Raw genomic sequence first — 26,025 nt, forward strand, 5'->3', positions numbered from 1 at the left:
CTTTAAGACAGCAAACTTCCTCTCCTGAGGAGAGAGGTTCAAGTATCTACTGGCCGTCCAGTATGTGTTCCGTGGTTTCAAATCGCTTAAGATAAACCTTCTCGTAATCTGAGTTTATACTTTTTTTCTAAGGACTTCACTGACGATGCTCAATCCAAATCTTTCTTCAGTCTTTAAAATCCACACTTTACATTTCGATTTGTCAGTCAATAATGACGCGGTGTCTATCTTTTTGACATCATTGCCGACTAACTTGCGTCACCAAATAGTGTTTAGTGGTGCATTGTCGTACATTTCCAATTAATTCAGTGTTCGACGTTCTTCTCAAAGTTTTTTTTTTAATTCAAAATACGCCCCTAAAAAATTCCTCGCAGTTTTTAAAGAAATGCATAGTATACAGGACCGGACCCTAATTTCTCCATAGGTAGTCCATCTCGTTTAAATTTATTTCTAAACCAGAGTGCATTGACGCCTTAGTATCCCGTCCCAGATATTCCTCATTTCCCATCTCCCCGGAACAACCACCGCCGTGCCCTCTTGGAAGTAAATGAAAGAAGCCAAAAAAATATATCACATCACATCGCTGCTGTCTTTAACGTCTACTGCCATTACAGCCTTATGATATACGGGAATAGACAAGCACTCACGTTAAATGTGCCCACTGAGTTGAAAAAAGAAAACTCTACCGTTGTCGTGCTCTACACGTCTGTTTAGTGGTACCCAAATACGTTACATTAATGCAGACACGACTCATCCACCTCTACTGGAAAATACACAGCACTGTACTTGGAAAAATTAACCGAAGGGTTACCTTAAGACGCAAGCTGAAGGGCCAACTCCGATTGCTATTTGTTTTGATCTCGTGCCAAGACTACAAGATATGAAAGTCTGCACATAGTGGCGTCGTTCATATTGCAGAGTTGTCTAAACATTTCATGCAGACGAGAGTGCCACTTCCACAGTATGTAAACACATGCGTCTCCAACGAAAGGAACTGCAGCGGTTGTATGTTCCACGCTGTTCGATATTAAAGAGTTGTGAAAAGTTTCCCATATCTTTTGGAGCGAACCTTTCTTACTTTGCTAATTTTCTTATTCCTTTTCCTTTCTGAAGTAAAATCAGGTTCGATCGTTATCTAACACACAGCATTGTCGTAATGGAAAGTTTTTGCCATACATAAAGGAGACTTACAAGACATGTCGAAGGAAATAGACGACATACTTAGCGCATAATGAGACTTAAGGATAAATAAAGCACAGACTAACCTAATGAAGAGTGGTAAAAAGGACAGTAACGACTAGTTTAAAATAAAACTGAGAAATGACACAGCATTAGGGTAGGCAAAGGAAATCGAGAAAGCAAGAGTACATGAAATAGTCGAAGCAAAGAAGATACCAAAAGTAAACAGGAACAGACACAGAAAACTTTCTTCAATAGAAGAGACCTACTTGTCAGATACTGCCATCTAATTCAGGAAGATGTTCTGGAAACTTACGTCTGGAGTACAACATCGCAGGCAATGAAACATGGACTTCGGAAATAAGAAGGAACTGGAAGCAACTGGCATCTGGTGCTATCGAAGAATGCTGAAAATTAACTGGGTAGTTTACCACGGAAGAACGCCAAGTGCTGAGAGATTTTCTGGACACGAAGTATAAGGGCGCACAGAGGGTTTTCAAATAAAGTAAAGATCTACAACGTAAAAATATACTCTGCCCTCGGGACGGCGAACATGGCACCAGCCACCTGGGCTGGTGGAGCCATCACGGTCTGTAGGAGGTGACCCGAAGTCCAAAAAATGAGAAATAATCGTGAAGGAGAAGTGTAAGCCGTCGGTTTAGAGATTCGGAAGATAGATAGATAGAGATAGATAGATAGATAGATAAAGAGAGAGCGCAGCAGCCTCTTCGACCCACACTCTGCTTGCACCCCGTCACCATATGTGACATCTCTTCCGCATGTCCTGTTGGTTGCCACTGGCACCGTTCACATTTCGTGGCGTCTCAGCGACCCTAGCTGATGCCATCCACTTCTAGCCTTAAATACATCCATGGAAGGTGTACCGAGTACAGACGATAATACTGAATGTGAAAGAAACTTTTCATTTGTCAATAAATTACGCCCAGTAATCTCTCCAAATGGGTGGTGACCTTTACAATAGGGAAGAAGTGCTGAGAAAGGGTTAGAAAAGCGTTATGTGGAAAATGCTTATCAGAAATAGGGTCAGGTAAGTGTATCATTGGTACGACATAAAAGAATAGTTAACCTGGCGCAGAAAGGAGCAGCAGGGAGGAAAAACAAATGTAGGCAGTAAAAAAGCTAATATAACGCATATAATAAACCTTTCACAACTTTAGTTTTTAAGCTATGAGCTCATATGGTCTTATGACCCCCAGTTTTAGTGTTCTGAAGGATACCCCTTTACATGATACCTGACCTGTAAGTAAACAAAAACGCTGTCTAATTAACTTTATTTTACAATCTAAGAAAAAAAGACGACGCATCACGAAGAAGTTATGAAAATTGATCAAAAACTTCGTAGAGGTATCGACGGACAATGCAAAATTGAATCTTTGGCGCCCGGTGGATAAATGTGTGACGCTGCAGCACAATTTCACCATGAAGCTGGCAAGGATGTTACACAGGGGAGAAGTCAACACCAGGGCATAAAGTATTTTCGAATTTCATTCCGTGTACTGAGCTGGGCAATAACTACACCTCACAGACAGGCGCGTGAGCAGTATGCGCAAATGTCAGCATTTGAGAGAGGGCTGTAGCGGGGTCCAAAGAAGCAGGTTGAAGCAACTGGCGAATTGCTTTACGTTTGAATAGGACTATTCGACGATGTTGGCTGGAATTGGTGGACCATGGCCGAACACAGCGTCAAGGTTACCATTGGCCCGATGTGCAAGTGGTGCTTCAGGGACCATTAACAGGGGGCTCACAGTAAGGGTGCTGAGCTCACGGCATCTCTTGCGGCGACCACCATTGATATCTGCACACCAAAAGGCCCGTTTGCAGTGACGTCGGACGGATTCCGCCTGGAGCCTCATTGACTGGAGTGCAATTACCTTTGGTGATGAATCCCGCTTCGAACTGAACTCCTATGACCAGCGAAGATGTTCCTGAAGACGATCTGGACAGCTGTCAGATATCAACCTGTCACCCACCTCACGGCCGGCAGCCTGGTGATGGCCTGGAGTGTTTTTCTCCATAGCAGCCTCCCCTTTGGTTGTTATACGTGGCACCTTACAGCACAGCGGTACGTCGACGAAATTCTATGGCCCGTTTCGTTGCACTTCATGACAAGCCATCCATGGTGTTAATTTTGGCAAGACAATGCCCCTACACACAGTAAGAGTTTCTACCCGCCCGCACACGGTGAGAGTTTCTACCGCTTGTCTTTGTGCTTGCCAAACCCTACCTTGTCCAGCAAGATCTCTCTCCGGATCTCTCTCCAATTGAGAATATTTGAGGTATTATGGGAAAGGCCCTTCAACCAGCTTGGGATTTTGACGACCTAACGCGCCAATTTGACAGAATCGGCCATGATATTTCGCAGAAGGACATCCAACAATTCTATCAATTAACGCCAAGCTAAGTAACTGCTTGCAAAATGGCCAGAGGTGGTCAAACGTGTTACTGACTTGCTCAACTTCTTTCTCTTGATTAAATCACCCAGTTTTTCTGAAATTGTAATCGTTTGTTTATCTGTACAAGTACATCATATCTGATGATTTCCGTCCCACTCGGCTAATTCCTTCGTTGTGCTTCCTTTTTTTGTCGTAATGTGTATATTACATAGTGATATGGATTTTCTCATTGAACAACGGAGCAGTTAAAGAGGGCTAAAACTAAAGTGAAATCATTATCCCTACAACATATCTGACGTAGTTACTCGCTATCTGCGTATGAGAAATGCGAAAGACAAATGAGATCACCTATGCGTCACATAAACTGACAGTCAAAATCGTGATGACCGTTGCTCACCACGAGAGTTGTTGAATGTCGTCCTAATGAATATCGTGCCAAATTCAAATTCTGTTCAGTTGGAGCGATAGATCGTCAAAATCCCGAGCTGGTTAGAGAGCCTTACAATGTACACGTGTTAATAAGAAAGTATCATCACTGTCGAGGCGCTGTACTCTCTCTCTCTCTCTCTCTCTCTCTCTCTCTCTCTCTCTCTCTCTCTCTGCTTTAAATATAAAGTACACGAAAGGTAATTCGCTCGCGAACACATGTGAGGATCAGAAGAGTGGAAAAAAGCTTCGTAAAAAAAAAAAAAATACTGAAAATAAATATGTATATTGTTGACGTTCAGAAAATGAATACAAAATCACGTGTCTTACATAAAAGTCCAACAAAGGACAACAAAAAAATCACATTTTTATTCGCATTAACGGCCATAATATTATTTAATGAGTGGAAAAGCAATGAGATAAGCAACTTGCAAGCCCAGATGATTAAATAAGTGGGAAGTTGATACCCACTTGTTCAAACCAAGCTGTGAATTCGAACAAAGAACTAGCGTGGCTGTGGCCGAAAGGTTCTAGGCGCTTCAGTCCGGAACCATGCGACTGCTATGGTCGCAGGTTCGAATCCTGCCTCGGGCATGGGTGTGTGTGATGTCCTTAGGTTAGTTAGGTTTAAGTAGTTCTAAGTCTCGGGGAATGATGACCTCAGATGTTAAGTCCCATAGTGCTTAGAGCCATTTGAACTAGCGTTGCCCAAGTGAAATAAAGCTACAAAAGTATCTCACCTAAATAATTTGAAAAGCCACATAACGTGTAATGACGGAAAGGCAGCGTTAGCAGACGACCATCTCAGCGTAGCGGAGACTGATGTCGCCTCGACGTGCCCATTTCTGTTATCACAAGACAAAGCGTCTATACTAAACAGTTCGGCACGTCCATACAACAGCAGGCGGAAGAACAGTGTATGTTGCTTTGTCAAATGGCCATGCGACCACTGTTCTCCCTGCAGCGTTTAAGTGACTTGCTTAAGACAAGCGTTACAAATCTGACCAAATATAAGATAAATTGGCAGATGGCTACAGGAATGGGATTCTTTCAGACATACAAGTGCTTTTATATACACTTATAAATACATAGCAGAAAAAGTGTCAACGGAAGACGACTTCCAAGCATCACAAAAATAAAAAAAACCGATGGCGCCTGATTACCAGATTCAATGCGGAATATGTTGTTTAATTTTTTGGGGATAGTGTTAGCAAGCGATATGAAATGTACGATCACATATTAGAGAAAGCGAATGAAAGATTTGTTGCATATGTGCAGTGTCTCTGTGATGGAAATGGCTAACAAGTTGTTAGTACGATCAGTTCTGCAGTATTCCTCCAGCGCTTGGAATTCTTATCAAGTAGGCATGACAATTAACATTGAAAGGTTTCCGAAACACGTTGCTAGGATCGTAACAGGTCGGCATATTCCATATGAAAATGTAACAGAGATGCTTGGGGAACTTAAACAGGAATGGTTGTAAGATAGGCGACGCAGATTTAAGGAACCCTATAGGATTAATTTAGAGATCCTGTATTCCAAGAAGACTGTAAGAACATTATGCTTCCTGTATCATGTATTACGTTTGGATATCGCGACAGTAAAGAAAGTGCTTACAGCGAGTACAGATACATATAAACAATACCATTGCCTTGTTCTATAGAGAATGGAGTGAGATAGAAAATAAATATTATTGAGACAAAGTAGCCTTTACTATGTGTTCTGTGTAGTAGTTTCCGGACTAATATACGTATATATAGAAAGACTTAAACATGCAAAATGGATAATAGAGGTTAGCGGCTCTAGTACTAAAGTAGAAATGAAAACATTGGCACCCAACAGAAAAAAATGACGCAGAACAATAAACCTATCAACAGATAGAGTTAAAAATAATGTACGCAGGTTAGTAGTGTTACTGTTTCAACATATCCCGTAAAAAATATTAATGATATGTTTTCGACCCGTTCCCACTCTTTTATGTGTGTCCCTACAAACGTTGGGAAGTCCAAAATCTCGAATTCCGTATGTAGGGAGTAGGAGTGATGTATAGAACGTGTTGCGTAACAGCAACCTTTGGACTGCCTGAATTTGGCAATAACCAGCTCCTTTCTGGAAAACTACAAGAAGTGAAAGCTGCGTTCTCACGATGCTGCAACGCTTTTTGATTCGCGCCACCTCTGCCACACGGTTTGTCACACATCGCTCAGTGACATCCACTGTGCAAGCGCAGAATTGGAATGAAGTTGCAAGTCGCTGCATGTCCGCTTGCAGCATCCGATCAGGTAACCTAGAAAAACACTCGGTTGATTATTGCCTAATACTGCGAATATTAGCAGCCTTCGTCTACCGACATATTACCAATGTAGTTGAGCAGCGAACGCGGTAGTGTGGTAATTGTCAACAGCGCTTATTTATCAAGTTATCACGCCATGATGGTCGTGTACGAACCCGATCACTACGTGATGATTGATGTCTATACATAAATTCGACATCATCACATTCGCTCATCGACTTGCATCATGGTTTATAGTTACATTCAGTGACTAGGGCCTCCCGCGGGTAGACCGTTGGCCGGGTCTTTCGATTTGACGCCACTTCGGCGACTTGCGCGTCGATAGGGATGAAATGATGAGAGAGCAGAAAATCTCCGACCCAGCCGTGAATCGAACCCGGGCCCATAGGATTGACATTTTGTCGCGCTAACCTCTCAGCTACCGCGGGTGGACGTTGCATTCGGTAAAATTCCCTTTCCCCGCGTTAGATGCTGACGGCCCTCTCACTGCCGAACGAAACAAACGATCTTGTACTATAAATTTTTTACTGTGTGTGACGTTACATCAGCACAATGCCCAACAGTATACGACTCACACCATCGTATACTTTAGTATTACTTGTCACCTGTAGAGATTGTCTGGTATATATTTGTCACTTGCTACCAATCAACTGCTTACTTGCAGTGGAGTTTTCGTGCTTAAGGAGGTGACGCACTAGTGTAAAAACTGATCTTAGATTGCAGAGATGTTTCAGATCACGTGCACGACTGGCGATCGAGATTTTAATTTTCTGCTTTATTTCTATATTATTTCAGACAAATACCGGAATGGTCCCCTTAAGGTCATGAGCTATTCCTTCTCCAACCGCTGTACAAGCAGAGTAAGTGTACGGTCTCTGAGCGCCATGAAGTTCTGCCCTGTTACAAAGAAGATTCTTTCTTTTTTTTTTCGATGCCCCATGCAAAGTCCATGATGCAACGCCTGATGGCACGATCTCGTGCTGGCTTTCTCAGCCGGACATACTGCATAGCGCTAAAGAGAGGGAACGATGTTTCGCGTTTTGTGAGTATACAGGATGGTTCAACTGCCCTACCATTCCGTTTTATGCAACTCACCCTCTGTCTGTATCAGGACATGCAGACAGCCGACAGCCCCGTAATAGGTATAAACTCCCCCTCAGGGCTTTCGGTTTCTGTTAGCAAACGGAATCATACCGTAAAAAATACAAGTAAAAATTGGCCTTGAATTACGTGGTATATCTGGACCATGATATACCTTGCTATTGCCTATATACCTTGTCTTCCCATACTTATCCAAGTGTCTCCAATCTTTCTTTGTGTAATTAGCGGTCTAGTCATACAGGTTTTAGAAATCTCTGTAAGTTTATTCCGTTTATAGTACTTAATCTTTCGTAAATGGTTCATAAATGTTGTCTAATAAAGTGTTTTTCACCATCGGAAACAACGAAATTAGTAGGAGATATCATAAAGGGAAGTGTGGAAGCAACATTTTCCCAGTATATAACCCTATGAAATTTTGACAGCAGAGTCCGAAATGTAATTGCAGTCATCGTACATAGACTAAAACATCCGAATCTGTTGAGTTGTATAATTGCGAATCAGCCCCTGGAAGCAATCGCATCTGTATCTAGTAGATACAATCCGGAGTGAATTAATATAACACGAAACCAAAAATCTATTTGCGAGGAAGGCAGCTTCCAAACTTACATTCATTGCAATCTACCGTAAACATGAATGAATCCGAAATTTTGCAGCAGAATGTTTACCGTCTTTTAAACTTCCTGGCTTGTCCGCCGCACCGGAACTCTAAACGGGACAGCTCGAGAACAAACGGCAAAGTAAACAGTGGAGACCTCGCACATCTCTCCCGCCAAAGAAATCGAAAGCTGTTCATACAAGTTCCAGTAAGATCATTATGGCCTTTCTTTTCGACTGCAGTTGCCCTATGCTCGAGTGTGGAACCACAATCAATGCAAAAGTGTTATGAAAACACTTTGCAGAAACTGCGACGCGCCATCAAGCCAAAACTACCAGGAATTCTGCCGATCGGAATCATCCTCGCGCCACATAATGCCCGGCTGGCCGTTGTGGTCGATCGGTTCTAGACGCTTTAGTCCGGAACCGCGCGACCGCTACGGTCGCAGGTTCGAATCCTGCCTCGGGCATGGATGTGTGTGATGTCCTTAGGTTAGTTAGGTTTAAGTAGTTCTAAGTCCAGGGGACAGATTACCTCAGATGTTAAGTCCCATAGTGCTTAGAACCATTTGAACCAGATAATGCCCGTCCCTACGCTGCCCAAGTCGAATGAAGTCTACGCTTCAGAGATTTATTTGGAAAACACTGAAACATCCTCTGTACAGTCCGGATCTTTCAGCGTGTGACTTACGCTTCTTTGGCGACATGAAGAAAGACATGCATGGACGTCGGTTTGAGTCGGACGAGGAAGTACAAGAGTGGGTGCAGTTGTGGATCCGTCAGCGGCTAACCGCCTTCTACGAAACAGGAATTGATCGTCGCATCTCCAGTGGAATACATTTCTTAACGCGCGTGGTGATTACTTTTGAAGAGAACCATCCCATGATCCCTTTGTGGCGAGTGTTAGGTTTTCATTTGACTCTTCCTTTACATTTGACCAAAGAATGCAGGATTCACCGAAAACAGATACTGTACAACTTCTTCTCTACCCTGAGTTCTTGAACGATTGATTTGTTTGTTCTTTTGTCCATAAATGGAATATAAATACAGGAAAAGGGCGAGAAAAATAGTATAGTTGCACTACGCGTCATCTGCCACACAACCATATGGCACCCTGCGCAGTGAGGATATGGCTGTACATCGAAGCGACACATTTTATGAACAGAAAATACTTTGTTAAAGTAATCAGTAGTATGAGTAGTTTGATGCTATCATCCATCTTCTCCTGTCTGGTTTCATCTCCAGTTAATTATTTGAATCTAAATCTCCTCTAACCTGTTTTTACATCTACGCAGATAGTCATCAAAACACTGTGCAGTGCATGGCGGAGAGAAGGTACTTCCCACCAACAGCGTATCTCTGAATTCGTTCGATATCTGATCAAGCCTAATTGGTAAGGACTCCAAACACTGGAAAGATACTTGGGCTATAATCTCACTAATGTGTTGTATGCGAGTTCCTTTACAGATGCTCTAAACTTTTCCAGAACCCTTCCAGCAAGTCTCTCTTCCGTTCGCCTTCCCTAATATTGATTTTACGTTGTTATCCAATCTCATATCGCTTCTTAAATCATCCCTAAAAGTCTTTTACGCTGTGCTCAAAATATTCTCGACTAATCTTGTAATAGAAAACTTTCTCTGTATTGCTCTCTCTTATATTAATTATCTTACTTTTTTCGTCTGTTTCTACAATTTCTTCTGTCTGCTGAACATTCAGTATCAACTTAATGAATCCTTTATGCCTTACCAAACGTCTTCCTGAAATTCTGCATTCCGTACGTTATCTATCTTCTCAATTTTTTTTACAAACGTCGACAGTTTCAAGTGCTTCCAACTGCTTCCTCTCCGTATTTTCAAAGTCCCACGTTTCTGTTCCGCACTGATGTTAAGTAAATCTAAAGAAAGTCATATTTATACACCGCCAACAGTTGCTCATGAAATAAACATTTATTATCTATCTTTTTCACCGAAACTAGTATCATAATCAGGCAACATAAGATAATTACAGTAACCTGTTTGGTGACACATTTACTGTGCCATCAGAGAAAAAAATTCTAAATACTATCGTATGTCAATGTAGTCAAAGATTAAATGCATTTCTACAATTACAAATTGAACTTATACAACTAAAAATTGGCTTAGCACGTTGTCCATTTTCATGTAATCTGCTGATATTTGGAGACTTCATCAGCCTACGCTCTGAAGATCACAACAACAATAACTGATGGAAACATACTGAAACAATGCAATTAGATAATTGACGATTGGCAGTTGAAGGTGTGTGAAGTAGCTGACTGGCTTCATAGGCATGTCAGAAGAAAGAGTGTGGTATATTTTTGCGTGGAGAATTAACTGTACGATGGTGCTGTGCGACATCAACACAGCTTTTATTGTATTTTAAACCAAATCAAATGTAAAAATATATTCTCTACAACGCTTGGACTTTTGCAAAAATCATTCAGCTAACTTGTGCGTCCATTTGTTTCTGTGAATGATATCTGGGTGCGCCACTTCAGGCAAGAAACGAAACACCGATGGAGTTGGTGACGCTGCACCATGAAAAGTGAAGTACTTTTCATACGGTGCAAAGGCATTAGACTGTGTTTTCTAGGATGCATAAGCCGTTATCTTAGTGATTCCTTGAGAGGGAAAAACACTAACCGGTGAATACTAGCCAAGTGTTCCTGGACAAAAAAATGAATGAAAAAGTTTACGGGATGAAATCTCAGTGGCACGAGAAAAAAATTACCATTCTTCTGAAAAATATACCTGCCTACATATGAGCAAGGTAGTTCGAGAACTGGAGAATTTGTGTTCTAACTTACATCGTGCTTCTAGATTTTGCGCCCTTTGACTTGACCATATTCCCAAGCCCAAGAGTATTATTGACTCGAGAACGCGTGGAGTCAAATGAAAAGCTTATGTAAACCATAACCGCTATTTTGCGTTCTTCGGAGAATTGGACTAATTCGGAAGAATGTCAAATAAAGTGTATCAAAGGGACTGCGTTGGAAAACTAGGTGTAATTTTCTCTGAAACTACCGAGCGAAAACTATGTTCACCTTGGCCTTGTAATTTCAATGTTTAGTATGGAGTAGTGGCGCAGACAACAAAGCGTTTAGCGTTTAATCTCGCAGCTGCCATACTCGCACAACCGTGGCACTGATCACGGCGTGTTTGGAAAGCGACGTTGCCGACATTCTTCGCGGTTGGTCACACCTGGGTATCTTTTGTGATATTTACGGACCTGCGACGTCTAACGGGCTGGACTTGCCAATCGCTCTTCTAACTCACCGTTAATCCTGCGTCGGACGGCGCGGAAGTGCCTCTACTCGTACATCAGCAACTCTGTTTTGGCAGCTCTGATCCCATAACTCGTTGAACACCTGTCCATATACATATGCAAGCTCTTACGAATAAATCTTGAAATTGGGCTTAATCGCCTTCCGCCAACAACAAGCCGTTTATTACCCTGTGCGGAAGCTACATTTTTAAAAAATCTGGAGGAATTTAATAGTGAAGATAAAAAAGGTCGAAAATTTGCCTTAAGCACCAAACCAGATGTTGCACCCGTTACGTCAGTAGTTTGTTACGTTCAAGACGTATAAGGCAGGCGAAATACCCCCAGTCTTCAAGAAAAAATGTAATAATTCTGGTTCCGCAGAAAGCGAAGGTGTTGACACCTGTGGAATATCACCGAACTATTAACTTAATAAGTCATGGTTGCAAAACACTAACACGAATTATTTACAGAAGAATGGAAAACTAGTAAAATTCGACCTCATGGAAAATCAGTTTGGACTCTGGAGGAATGTAAGAATATGTGAGACAATACTGTCCCTGGGACGTTTATTAGAAAATAGGTTAATCTTGTTTGCTAAAGTTATTGAAAAGGCTGTGCATGTGACGATAATTGATTATTTTATATCACATAATTTGCTATCAAATGTACAGTTTGGCTTAAGAAGTCGTTTGTCAACTGTAAATGCTATATCCTCTTTTCTCTGTGAGGTACTGGATGGATTAAACAAAAGATCTCGAATGTTAGCCATGTTTTTTGATTTAACTGAGGCGTGTTATTGTGCTTATCACAAAATGTTGCTCCACAAGTTGGACCATTATGGAATACGGGGAGCAGCTCACAATTGGTTCATCGCTTACTTTAATAACATGCAGCAAAAGGTCATTATTCACAGGGGTCTGAGTGGAGTACAGTCAATTGGGGGTGGGGGGCCCCCCAAGGATCAGTGTTGGGGCCACTCCTGTTCCTTATTTATATAAATGATATGTCCTCTAGTATTACAGGTAATTATAAAATCTTTCTGTTTCTTGATGACACTAGCTTGGTAGTAAGGGATGTTGTGAGCATCATTGGGTCTATATCAAATAGTGAAGTTCATGACATAAGTTCATGGCTTGTAGAAAATAAACTAACGCTAAATCACAGTAAGCCTCAGCTTATACAGTTTCTAACACACAATTCAAATTTGTAGGTGTTCGGATAGACAGTAAACTGTTGTGGATAGACCATGTTCAGGATCTTGTTCAAAGACTTAATGCTGCTGTTTTTACTATTCGATTGGTATTTGAAGTAAGTGATTGTTCGACATGAAAATTAGTCTACTTTGCTTATTTTCATTTGCTTTGTCGTATGGTGTTATATTTTTGGATAACTTTTCCCATTTTCAAAGGATATCTCTAGTTCAGACATAAGCAGTTAGGGCAATACTGATGTAAATTCGCGAATCTCTTGTCAACCCCTGTTCACTAGTCTCGGTATTCTGACACTGGCCCCACTCAGTTGATACTAGGCAGAAATCCAGTCTGCATTTGGATTGCACTTCCTTAATTCTTGTGCAGAAAGGCGTGCAATATACTGCTGCATCCATTTTCAATAAGTTACCACAAGAATTCAAAAATCTTAGCAGTTATCCACGCACTTTCAAATCGAATCTGAAGAGTTTCCTCTTGGGTCACTCCTTCTATTCTGTTCAGGAGTTCCTTGAAAAATTAAGCTTATTCCTATGTGGTACTGTTGATTGCGTTTACTTAAACTTATGACTTGACTTTTTCGGGTTCATAAAAATTTAATTTTATCTGTTATTGCTCCTATGTTGTAATTTCATGTACTGACACGTTCCATGACTGTGGAGATTTGCTCCTCAATTTGGTCCTACGGAACTGGGCGTGTAAATAAAATAAATAAAGTTAAGGACAAACAAACCTACGTTTACAGTATTTATAGACTAAGAGAGAACTTTTGAATAAGCTGACTGGAATAAATTCTTTGTAATTCTGAAGGTAGCAAGGATAACATAGAGGGAATGAAATGCTACTTACAACTTGCCTAGGAACCAGTTGGCAGTATCGAGGGGCGCGTGAGGGAAGCAGTGACTGAGAAGGGAGTGAAACAGGGTTGCAGCCTGTCGCCGATGTTGTTCAATCTGCACATTGTGCAAACAGTGCAGGAAAACAAAGAAAAAATTGGAGGAGAAATTAAAGTTGAAGGAGAAGAAATAAAACCTTTGAGATTTCCCGATGACATTGTAAATTCGTCCGAGACAGCAAAGGAAAGGCACTTGAAGAGAACGGTTAGTGTCTCGAAAGTAAGATTAAACAAGCGTTATTAAATCTAGTCAAATTAAATCAGATACTGCTAAGAGAATTAGATTAAGAAATTGGAGAGTGAAAGCAGCAGAATAGTTTTGCTCTTTGGATAGCAAAATAACTGATAATGGCCGAAGCAGAGAGGATCTAAAATGTAGTTCGGCAATGCTAAAAAAATCATTTCTGTAAGAGAGTAATATGTTAGCGTCGAGAATAGATTTAAATGTTAGGAAGTCTATTCTAAAGTTGTTTGTCTGGAGCATAGCCGTGAATACAAGTGAAGAATGGCCGATAAACAATTCCTATAAGAAAAGAATAGAAGCATATGAAATGTAATGCTCCAGAAAAATGCTGAAGATTAGATGGAATGATCATGTAACTAATGAGGTGGTATATAACAGGATATATGAGAAGAGAAATTTGTGGCACAACGCGACTAAGAGAAGGGGCAGCTGGTAGAACACGTTATGAGACATTGTAGAGGGAGCCCAAGAGATGAATACAACAAGCAGATTCAGAAGGATGTAAGATCCAGTAGTTATTCGGAGATGAAGAGGCTTTCACAGGGTAGACCAGCATGGAGAGTTGCATCAAACCAGTCTCCGGACTGAAGACCATTACAACAAAAAGCAATGACTGGACTTGTTTGCCATCCTAGCAGCGAGGAATGAGCCTCAACTTATTTAAACAAGCTCGGGCGGTACCTCAAGTAATTCAAAATTGGTGAATCCTTTGCATCATCTGATTAGAAGGTGTACCATGACTACTAGCTAGACTGACACGGTTGAAATTACATAATACTGGTAGCACAAGAACTCTCCATTAAACATTGGTCCGCAACGAGCTGTCTGCGAGATAATTACAAATTTGTGGTTAGGAGATGCCACTGACTTCATTATGAAAAATTTTTCTAGAAAGTTCAAGTATATTTGAAATGTAAACTGTTTGATTCATTCCCCTTCTTTCGTAAGTGTTATGGCAGCTATGAACACTCCGAACATTTAGTCCATGACAAATTGTCTGTTGGCTTCTGTCTCGGGTTCTTCAGTCGAATTTGATTCATGATTTTTACTGATGTTTCGTGAGCACTAGTGGCTGACATTGTCGAAGCTTCACACTGCATTGCTGGTGGTGGCCTGGAATCGAGCGTGTGGCCACAGATTGCATGTACCTGCCGCACCAACGTTCAAGGGCTTCGTTCTCCCATTGCAACCTGCAACGGTCGTTCGCGGCAGCACGGGAATCCAGGATACGTTCATTTTGAGGCTTTCTTCTTTCAGCTATTGTCATGTTTGTGTATTTATATAGCTTCCCTGAAGAAGTAGGTGTGATAGCTATTCTCTACACGACTGCAAGAACTTACATGTCGGCGAATTTATCTAAGTGGTCGGTCTCACTCAGCGCATGCTCCGTCACGGCCGATTTCTCCATCTGCCCCAACTTACAGTGCTGCCTATGTTCAGTGAGCTTGGTGATGACTGATCGTCCAGTCATTCCAACGTAGACTTTTCCACATGTACATTCCCGACATTAAAAGTGGGTCCCTTTTCACCCTTGCCGATCTGAGACACTCTTTGATATTCTTTGTCGGTCAATAAATGATCTTTACGCCGCGTCTGGACAGTATGCGTCAGATTCTGTCTGTCACTCTGGGAATGTATAGCAGAGAGGTCGTACCCAACATTTCGTTCTTAGATGCGTCACTTCGCCGATTGTTTGAGTCTGTGATACTTCTGGTGTAACTGGTGGAGCACCCATTGCCCTGAGATACTGCTGCTTATTAAGGTAGCAAGGAGAAAACCGCGGAGGTAATGGCCAAGGAAAACCCTTGGACGTAGGCCCATTCACCGTGGATGAGCGCTGGGTGTGTCACCCGAGACAAAGGAGCTAAGCCAGCAGTGGAAACGAGGAAACTCACCACCACCGAAAAAAGGCGAAAACCATCATCGACTAGCTGACACTGAGTGTTTTTGGGAACAACCACGGTGTGGTGCTAACAGATTTGCTCATAAGGAGGCATGCTGCTGCTTAGAGCTATCAAATCTTTCCTCTCCATCGAAACTCCCCATACTGTTCTCCTTAAATACGAGGGCTATTCGGAAAGTAAGTTCCGATCGGCAGCGAACTGGAATCCACGGGGAAACCCCGATGAAGTTTTGCACAGATGTGTTGGATAGTGTCTCCAGTATGTCCGTCGATCACGGCACATCTCTCTTTTCAATTCGGAGCACACAGTGAGCACAAAAAGATGCCTAGGAAATAGTGTTTCCTGCTAATTATGAGAGCCTGGTGACAGATTTTGCCTGATGTCGTGCAGCCCACTTAACTATCACACGTTTCGTTCTTCATGACAACACTCGTCTGCTCTATGCAGTGGCAATGAAGATGCTCATGCAGCGTCTTCGATGGGAAGACTTTGGTCACCCACAACACGGCCCGTAAAGGGCTCGTCCTGAGGTTCATCTCTGCTCACATGAGCCGCTGGCTATGAAGGCGACATTTTGATATAGACACGAGCTATAAACGAGCTTAGAGAATTGGCGGAAAGCACCGGATGCTGCCTTCTATGACGAGGGTATTGGAAAGTTGGTACAACGCTACGACAAATGTCTAAATCGGATCGGCGACTATGTAGCTGTAAGATGTTCAAAAATGGTTCTGAGCACTATGGGACTCAACTGCTGTGGTTATCAGTCCCCTAGAACTTAGAACTACTTAAACCTAACTAACCTAAGGACATCACACACATCCATACCCGAGGCAGGATTCGAACTTGCGTCCGTAGCAGCAGCGCGGTCCCGGACTGAAGCGCCTATAACCGCTCGGTCACAGCGGCCGGCAGCTGTAAGGTATAGCTAACTATTACAAATAAAACATTTTTGATTTTCACAGTGGTATCCATTTCACAACCGATCCAAACTTACTTAGTGAATAGCACTCGTACAACCACTTTTTCTTCTTTCCTTCGATGAAGAAACCATTGCCTCGCCGGCATTTCCAGGATTACAACGGATGATATTCTTGGTGGATTGGTTCAAATGGCTCTGAACACTATGGTACTTAACATCTTAGGTCATCAGTCACCTAGAACTTAGAAGTACTTAAACCTAACTAACCTAAGCACATCACACACATCCATGCCCGACGCAGGATTCGAACCTGCCTAGAACCGCTCGGCCACTTCGGACGGCAACTGGGGTCTCTGACAAGTCGTCCATTGTTGAGAAAAGCGTTCCACATTGAAGGGTGAATATGTAGAATAGTTCCAACACCATCACCGGGTTTGATGGTCGCAAGTTGTTTTTCTTCGGGGTGATAATTAAAACTTTATGACTACTCCCGCATATGTTGCGAAGTCTCACGGAAACCAGAGGAATGTAAGGAACGGCGAAGTAATGTCTGAAACGGTATCCGTAGCGCGGTGGTTCTTGCTTCAGCATGTGGATGTTGGTAAACCACGAACGCTGAGGTGCAGACACGACCGCAGTTCTTCAACTTCTCCGACAGTAGCCGTCAGTTTCCCAAAAGAATCGCTCTATGGAGGTAAACTCTGCCCCGACAAGTTTTTGAAACAGCCAAAAGACGCTTCTTATTTGGTAAGTCATGATTTTCTCATTTGCTGTGTATGTGTTTCTGCAAGAGTAGGAACACTGTAATAAGTAGTTCGTGCAAGAAACTCTCTGTCGAAAGTTTTTGCAAGTCTAATTTTCACGGGCTCCGTGACGACATCATCACTCAAGTCACGAAGTCGTTTGTTTAGATTACAGTCATAATGTCTGCCGAAAAAGTGATTTAGGCGTGAGCGTCGTGTTTCATCTTTAACTTCTTTCTCATTGTAGCGCTTTTCGATGCATTTTGAGCAACTGATATATGCCTCTGGAAGTACTCCTTTGACATATGAGAAAACTACGATGGTGCTACAAATACATTCAATAAACATTAGTCGAATACAATTAAGTTAACATCATGTATTGTGAGATAGATACTGTCTCACGAATATCGGATCACGGATTTACATCAAATTTTGTACACTTTTAATAGTTCATTAGGACAACATAACGTGCAGGTAGTAAGGCTTCCTACTTAGGCAATTGTGAAAAAATAGTAAGAGAAGTTTCAAGCGTGAGTGATGTATCGGAGCGTTGCGACCCTCAGCATGAGCTGGCGGTGGTCATGTCGTTAGCGTTCAAGCACCGTGATCGCTGGATAGAGTCCCGATCGTCTTTTTTTAATTTATATTTTTCAACACTACTCGTATTATTTTGTGCATATTACGTTTGAAACGTAGTATATGATAAAAAGACACGCATATTTTCATGATCGTTTATTGACTTTCCATTGTTGTTTGGCTGTTTACTAATTTTTATTACTACCAGAAACATTAAGCGACTTTTATTTCCATAGGCAAGCTATAAATTTCATCAAGCGCCTTCAGACTTTATCATATTTGATTGACAACCAACGATAAATTGCTTTTTGCGAAGATGCTATTAAAACACATTCAATCGGACAGCTCCAATTTTCAGCACTGATATTTACTAAAATGTTGGGTTACGCGTTGTTTGCTTTCCAAACTGTCGAGTGCTTCGTTTGTTTGTGAGGCATTGCGTTAACGGAAAGGTAGAAAACATTGAAAGGAGAGAGGGGCGATTCTTTACAAGTTTCAGTCAGCGGTAGAAATTTAGGAGTGAGACGTTACGGGAAATGCGTTACGCATAATGGGGAGCTTTACCCACAAAATTCCGGGATTCCACGTTTCCAACTCAGTGAAGAAATATGCATCTCGCGTGGTGACCACTAAATCTGGGCTCATATAGAGTGCTATCGATTTCCTTCCCGCGTAGCGTCCGGTAACGGAATAGGAATGTGGCTTGAAGAATAGAGATGTAGATTTAACCGTCTTCTGGTTTACCCATTTGTTGAAACACACACACACACACACACACACACACACACATAGGGGAGCGCGCGTGCGGGCGCGACTTTTAAAGACACCATATAAACAAAACTATCTCTGACCTAGTTGACTCGGTCATCCAAATTTTGGTTTGAGTCATTCCTGATTTCCTTGAGTTTCTTAAATCGATTAAGAGGAGTGTTATGATTTTTTTTTTAAAGATAACGCGGCGATTTCCTTTCCAATCCTTATCTAAACAGGATTTGTGTTCTGTCTCTAATGGCCTCATCGTCAACGGTGCGTTAAATCACTATCTTCCGCCATCCCATTCCAGTTGTCACGTGACTTCGATTACACTATTATCGCTGTAAACAGTAACGACTGTAAAATACAGGAGCAACCAACAGTGGAATGACTACAAAAACGAACAGTAGAAAAAGCAGGTGCCAGTCTGAGATGCAGTGGGAAAAATGTTAAGGAAATGTAATTCATCCACAGAGAAGAGTTCTTACGAAAGATTCGTCTGACCGATTCTTGAGTATTGTTGACTGTCTGCGACCTTTTCCAAGTACGAAAATAGAAAAAATGGAGAAGATCCAACGCAGAGCAGTGCATTTCGTCACGGGCTCTTTCACTTGGTACGAGAATGTTGCGGAAGTGCGCAACAAATTCCATTAGCAGAGGGCGCAAGAGAGGCGTTGTGTATCACGGAGATTATGTTTTTCTTTAGTTTTTTATTTTTATTTTATTCGTCTGCCTCGTCTTTGACCAGCTCGTACAGCTCAACACACGGCGCCCTAGCTTGCGACACAGAGGTAAACCACACCCGGCTCGAACCGCGTGGCAGATTAATGAGTATGGTTGGTCAGTTACACCAGCGGTTTTCCACCCTCATTAAGGCTAATTATAAACAGAAACACGTGTCTTATTATTTATTACTTATCGTATGACATACAATAAGAGTTTTTGAATCAGAAGGGTAGTTACACATAAAGAAAGATTATTAAACTACTACGTGTAAACACTTTAGCATAGGCCCCCAGCATTATATAATACAAATGACTGTAGCTGTAGGCGAATGTCAAGGTCATTTACGCAATGTAGGTTCAGGCATTGTGGAGCGCAGTTTTGTTGCCAGAAGCGTTTCTGTTCATTGATGGCGCTGCATTCTTCAGCAAGAATCCTGGTTGTTATCTTCTCACATTCACGTATTAGCGACACTTCCGTCTATTAGGAGATGGAATGTGACTCAAGATAGGTAACCAGTATGTGGGAGTAGATTGTACTGACCTATTAAAATTGCATGGGTTCGTTGAGTAGCACAGCTAACTTCTTCACATATGGACTATTAAGCCAGGCAGGCACACAGTACTTTAGTGTTCAAAATACCAGTCACACACTACTCTAGTGTTCAAAATACCAGTCCGACTGCCGAAACTCGAAGATTGCCTGCTGACGATCCCCATCTATTGTCACAGAGCTTATGAGCAATTTTATTTCTGATTTTGAGCGTAGCAGATGTGCTTCTGTCTAAGCTGATACTAAGGTATTATCGATGCATGTTATGGCGCATTTTGTCTTCCTCGACGTAGACGTCAAGGGTTCTGTGTGCCAGTATATTGGACAGATGAAAACATGCACCTTCTTTTTTACTTGAATTATGCTGTAGCCTCTATTTACAAAAGCCATGATTTAAGATTTCTAGTAGATCGGAAATAAGGATTCCTTCAGTTGTTTCCGGCGTTTTGTGTTGGGTATCTATTGCTGAAGGACTTCAAGCACTTAAAGCTGAGAAGCAAAGGCACGCACATAATCCCAAATGTGCTAGGTAAGTAAGTAAGTAATTACTGCTCACTGATTAGACCTTAAGCCGGTTCCAACTAGCCGACTGCTGCGTGCAAGGCAGTGCGAGTAATCGATGATCGTGGGACGTGTGGTCGGCGTGTCACCAATCCCTCCAGCCGTTAGTGCAAATAGATAAATCCGGATGATTCCGCTGCTACTTTATTCAAGCAGCTCCTCATTTGCCCTCACAAAGACTGATTGGACTCTGTGCCAGACTTACGTCAGAAAGAAATATGAGGAGGTACACGGAATCGAAGCCGGGTCCTGCCGCGCCGAAGGCAGCGATTCTAACCATTTGTTCTTTTAGTGTTCTTTCAGTTAAGAGTGCTGATAACAAGCAAATTTGGTGCACGTGAACATAATACGGTAATCAAATTTCTTAAATGAAACGGCACTTTCTCTAAAATTTTTACCTATTGACTAGAAATTGCAGAAGGCATATAATTAAGGAAATAATTTTGTGTAGTTTTTTCTTTTTGATTATACACTGTAAAAAGAATCTTTTATTTAACGCGGGAAAAAGGGAAAATGTGCGGCTGGTCCCAGCGGAGGTTAGAGTCCTCCCTCGGGCATGGGTGTGAGTGTTTGTGCTTAAGTTAATTTCGGTTAAGTAGTGTGTAAGCTTAGGGACTGATGACCTTAGCAGTTAAGTCCCATAAGATTTCACACACATTTGAAAATTTTTTTGAAAAAGGGAAAAAGTACACTACTGGCCATTAAAATAGCTTCACCACGAAGATTACGTGCTACAGACGCGAAATTTAACCGACGGGAAAAAGATGCTGTGATATGCAAATGATTGGCTTTTCAGAACATTCATACAAGGGTGGCGCCGGTGGCGACACCTACAACGTGCTGGCATGAGGAAAGTTTCGACCGATTTCTCACACACAAACAGCAGTTGACGAGCGTTGCCTGGTGAAACGTTGTTGTGATGCCTCGTGTAAGGAGGAGAAATGCATACCATCACGTTTCCGATTTTGATAAAGGTCGGATTGTAGCCTATCGCGATTGCGGTTTATCGTATCTCCACATTACTGCTCGCGTTGTTCGAGATCCAATGACTGTTAGCAGAATATGGAATCGGTGGGTTTAGGAGAGTAATACGGAACGCCTTGCTGGATCCCAACGGCCTCGTATCACTAGCAGTCGAGATGACAGGCATCTTATCCGCATGGCTGTAACGGATCGTCCAGCCACGCCTCGATCCCTGAGTCAATAGATGGGGACGTTTGCAAGACAAAAACCATCTCCAGTTAGACGACGTTTTCAGCAGCATGGATTATCAGCTCGGAGACCATGGCTGCGGTTACCCTTCACGCTGTATCACAGACAGCAGCGCCTGCGATGGTGTACTCAACGACGAACCTGGGGGCACGAATGGCAAAACGTCATGTTGCAGGTCCTGTACGGACCTTTCTGGATGCAGAAAATGTTCGACTGCTGCCCTGGTCAGCACATTCACCAGTACTCTCAGCAATTGAAAACGTCTGGTCAGTGGTGGCCGAGTAACTGGCTCGTCACAATACGCCAGTCACTGCTCTTGAACTGTGGTATCGTGTTGTAGCTGCATGGGCAGCTGTACCTGTACACGCCATCCAAGCTCTGTTTGACTCAATGCCCAGACGTATCAAGACCGTTATTACGGCAGGAGGTGGTTGTTCTGGGTACTGATTTCTCAGGATCAATGCACCCAAATTGCGTGAAACTGTAATCACATGTCAGTTCTAGTATAATATATTTGTCCAATGAATACTCGTTTATCATCTGCATTTCTTCTTGGTGTAGCAATTTTAATTGGCCAGTAGTGTAGCTTCAATCGGCGACCGCTCATTTTGTAGACGCCGGTTGGGGACGTGCCTTCGGAAAGCAACGCCGAGCCTTCGAAGATCATGCGAATAGAGCTGTACCTGGCAACCCCTCTCACCAGGGATGTAGCAGCTCCGGGGCGGGTTGAAAAAAATGTCCCGTAAATAGTTAACAAACACGAACTGGTATGTGACGTCTTGTATCATTATGATGTGTCGTGTTAGCAAAAAACGTTCAAAAATCGATAACGTTCTTGCATCTCAAAAGATGTCCTCCCTTGGTAGCTGAGTGGTCTGCGCGACGGAATGTCATACCAAACGGCCCGGGTTCGATTCCCGGCTGCGTCGGTGATTTTCTCCGCCCAGGAACTGGGTGTCGTGTTGTCCTTGTCATCGTCATTTCGTCCCCATCGACACGCAAGTCGCCGAAATGGCGTCAAGTCGAAAGACTTTCACCAAGCGAATGGTCTACCCGACGGGAGGCCTTAGCCACACGGCATTTCCATTTATCTGAAATGATAAGGGACGGCCATACCCTTTATCTAGGTGACCCCGTGCATCTTGGTGGTGGGAAATACGTCTCGGCCGGATAGAGTAGCATGCTGGGGATGACATGTGCGTTGCATACAGAGATGAAGGGCCAGTATCTACTGGAGAAGGAAAAGGAACCATCCGTCCGCTGCCACGCTGCATAGCAGACGGTATTCGTCCGTGTCGTTCACATCACACCTCAGGCGGAGGGAGGACCGGGGGTTGAGTGGGAGTCCAAGTGCAATGGAGTTTGTGTCGTGTCGGGTATTTACGGTAACGGCGATGTACGAGGTAGCACTCGTTTCCCTAGTGAAGTATTGTTGATGGACTGCGCGCCACACCGCCAGCCATCTAACATCTGGGTGATGTCTTTCGACAGCGTTCCGGGGGTGATTCCGCATTTAGAAGTTATAAATATCTCGCGGAGTGGGAGCCCTAGTGCGAGAAAAGTCCTTTTGGACATAACTACACTCTAGGAAAAAAAGTTTGGTATGTGATACCGCTTGTACACACTTGGCCAGAGCTATGAACTACGTGCGAGTTTGTCGGCTAAAAGTCCAATGACCATGTTGAGGCTGTGATCCCGTAACGACAAGATTATATGTACGTAAAGAGCTATAGCGCAGGACATTGACCAGGGCGAAAGCCCTCTCTTCGCTTAGAGAGTGTGAGGGTATCATACTTCACCTTCAATATGTGACTGGTACATAGAAAATACCGAAGACCGCTTAGATCCATTGCGCCATCACTGTAGAGATAAGTAAAATCTGTGCGACGTGTGTTACGCAGGATGCCATATCGTAAAATCTGTGTGATGTGTGTTACGCAGGGTGCCATTAAAATTGCTACACCAAGAAGAAATGCAGATGATAAACGGGTGTTCATTGGACAAATATATTTTACTAGAACTGACATGTGATTACATTTTCACACAATTTGGGTGCATAGATCCTGAGAAATCAGTACCCAGAACAACAACCTCTGACAGTAATAACGGCCTTGATACGCCTGGACATTGAGTCAGAGTTTGGATGGCGTGTACAGGAACAGCTGCCCATGCAGCTTCAACACGATACCACAGTTCATCAACAGTAGTGACTGGCGTGTTGTGACGATCCATTTGCTCGGCCACCATTGACCAGACGTTTTAAATTGGTGAGAGATCTGGAGAATGTGCTGGCCAGGGCAGCAGTCGAGCATTTTCTGTACCCAGAAAGGCCCGTACAGGACCTGCAACATGCGGTCGTGCATTATCCTGGTGAAATGTAGTGTTTCGCAGGAATCGAGTGAAGGATAAGGCCACGGGTCGTAACACATCTGAAATGTAACGTCCACTGTTCAAAGTGCCGTTAATGCGAACAAGAGGTGACCGAGATGTGCAACCAATGGCACCCCATACCATCACGCCGGGTGATACGCCAGTATGGCGATGATGAATACACGCTTCCAATGTGCTTTAACCGTGATGTCGCCAAACACGAATGCGACCATCATGATGCTGTAAACAGAAACTGGGTCATCCGAAAAAGTGACGTTTTGCTATTCGTACACCCAGGTACGTCGTTGAGTACACCGTCGCAGGCGCTCCTGTCTGTGATGCAGAGTCAAGGGTAACTTCAGCCATTGTCTCCAAGCTGATAGTCCATTGTGCAGCAAACGACGTCGAACTGTTCGTGCAGATGGTTGTTATCTTACAAACGTCCCCATCTGTTGACTAAGGGATCGAGACGTCGCTGCACGATCTGTTACAGCCATGCGGATTAGATGCCTGTTATGTCGACTGCTAGTGATATGAGGCCGTTGAGATCCAGCACGGCGTTCCGTATTACCCTCCTGAATCCACGGATTCCATGTTCTGCTAACAGTCATTGGTTCTCGACCAAGGCGAGCAGCAATGTCGCGATACGATAAACCACAATCGCGATAGGCTACAACCCGACCTTTATCAAAGTCGGAAATGTGATGGTACGCATTTCTCCTCCTTTCACAAGGCATCACAACAACGTTTCACCAGGCAACGCCGGTCAAATGCTGTTTGTGTCTGAGAAATCGGTTGGAAACTTTCCTCATGTCAGCACGTTGTAGGTGTCACCACCGGCGCCAACCTTGTGTGAATGCTCTGATAAGCTAATCATTTGAATATCACAGCATCTTCTTCCTGTTGGTTAAATTTCGCGTCTGTAGCTCGTCATATTTGTGGTGTAGCAAGTTTAATGGCCAGTAGTGTTATATACGATAATAAATTGCACCTTTTGTAACATGTCCATTGCTCGAAATAACCGACTTCGATTGCCCCTGCTGGTATTATGAAGAAGACGCCGAAAGTTTATCGCCCTAAACATTAGGCTGCGGAGGTGATCAAATTCCAAAAGATATCTGGTGAAAATAAATTTTTCGTAAGAAAATATTATCACAAACAGTTAAATAACGATAACACGCGGAATATGGTTTTCTTTGTTTACAGAGAGATGGCAATACACGACTTTCCTTCCCTAGGTTAACTGATGACTGTGGCGACAGGAAGGGCATCCGCAACTAAGTTGAGATAAAAAGAAATAGAGGGTAGAGAGACCCAGCTGCCCTTGCTTTGCGCAACTTCTTCCCTCCGACACTGACACTCTGCACTCTGAGCGCCCCGTGGCATCAGATACGCTTCTCGCGTGAGACGTCGCTATGGGACCCCCGTTTGTGCCGTGAGGCGGCTATTCCTGACGGCGGCGGAGACGGCGGCCTCTGAGTCATCGGGGGCAGATCTGGGGTGAGGCCTGACTCAAAACACGGCCGTGACGTCTGCCTCCGGAATAGACGAGCCCAACCCCCACCTCAGACCTCACACCTGTGCCAGGACCTCGCCTCTGACTCGTTCTGCACAGATGAGTGTCTCACCCGATACGTCAGCACCGGCTGCGGCCATAGTAACTCATCCATCTTCATGGCTGCCCTCCCCTTTTTAAAGGACAAATGAAATAGGCAACACGTGCAATGTTTCTACTGTGATAATAAACACATATATAACAGAAATTATTCACAATCAATTTCGGGTTGGGAATTAAAGTGTAGTCTTCTTCTATAGTGGTCAACCCTAGGATTGGTTTGCAACAGCTACAATGGCAGCTTGTCTCCATTCTGTGCGTCTTTCAGCTTTTCTCTTCATTTCTTTATAGGTGTTACATCCCACATCTTTCACGATTTGATCCATGTACCTCAGTCGTGGTCTTCCTCTTGGTCTTTTTCCCTCGACTTATCCCTCTATGATTGTGTTCAGAAGTCCTTTATGTCTTAATAGATGGCCTATAAATTGCACTCTTCTTTTAACAATGAAACTCCAGAA

The 26,025-nt window shown here is 43.1% G+C and overlaps 1 protein-coding gene across 1 annotated transcript in view; it reads left to right on the forward strand.

The window, feature by feature from the left end:
• The window catches only part of LOC126356154 (integrin alpha-PS2-like), a 372,087-nt gene that overhangs the window by 188,849 nt on the left and 157,213 nt on the right, over positions 1–26,025 (forward strand). The gene's annotated exons all lie outside the window — the stretch shown is intronic.

The sequence above is a fragment of the Schistocerca gregaria genome, chromosome 3, assembly GCF_023897955.1.
Source record: "Schistocerca gregaria isolate iqSchGreg1 chromosome 3, iqSchGreg1.2, whole genome shotgun sequence".
NCBI classification, from domain to species: Eukaryota; Metazoa; Arthropoda; class Insecta; order Orthoptera; family Acrididae; genus Schistocerca; species Schistocerca gregaria.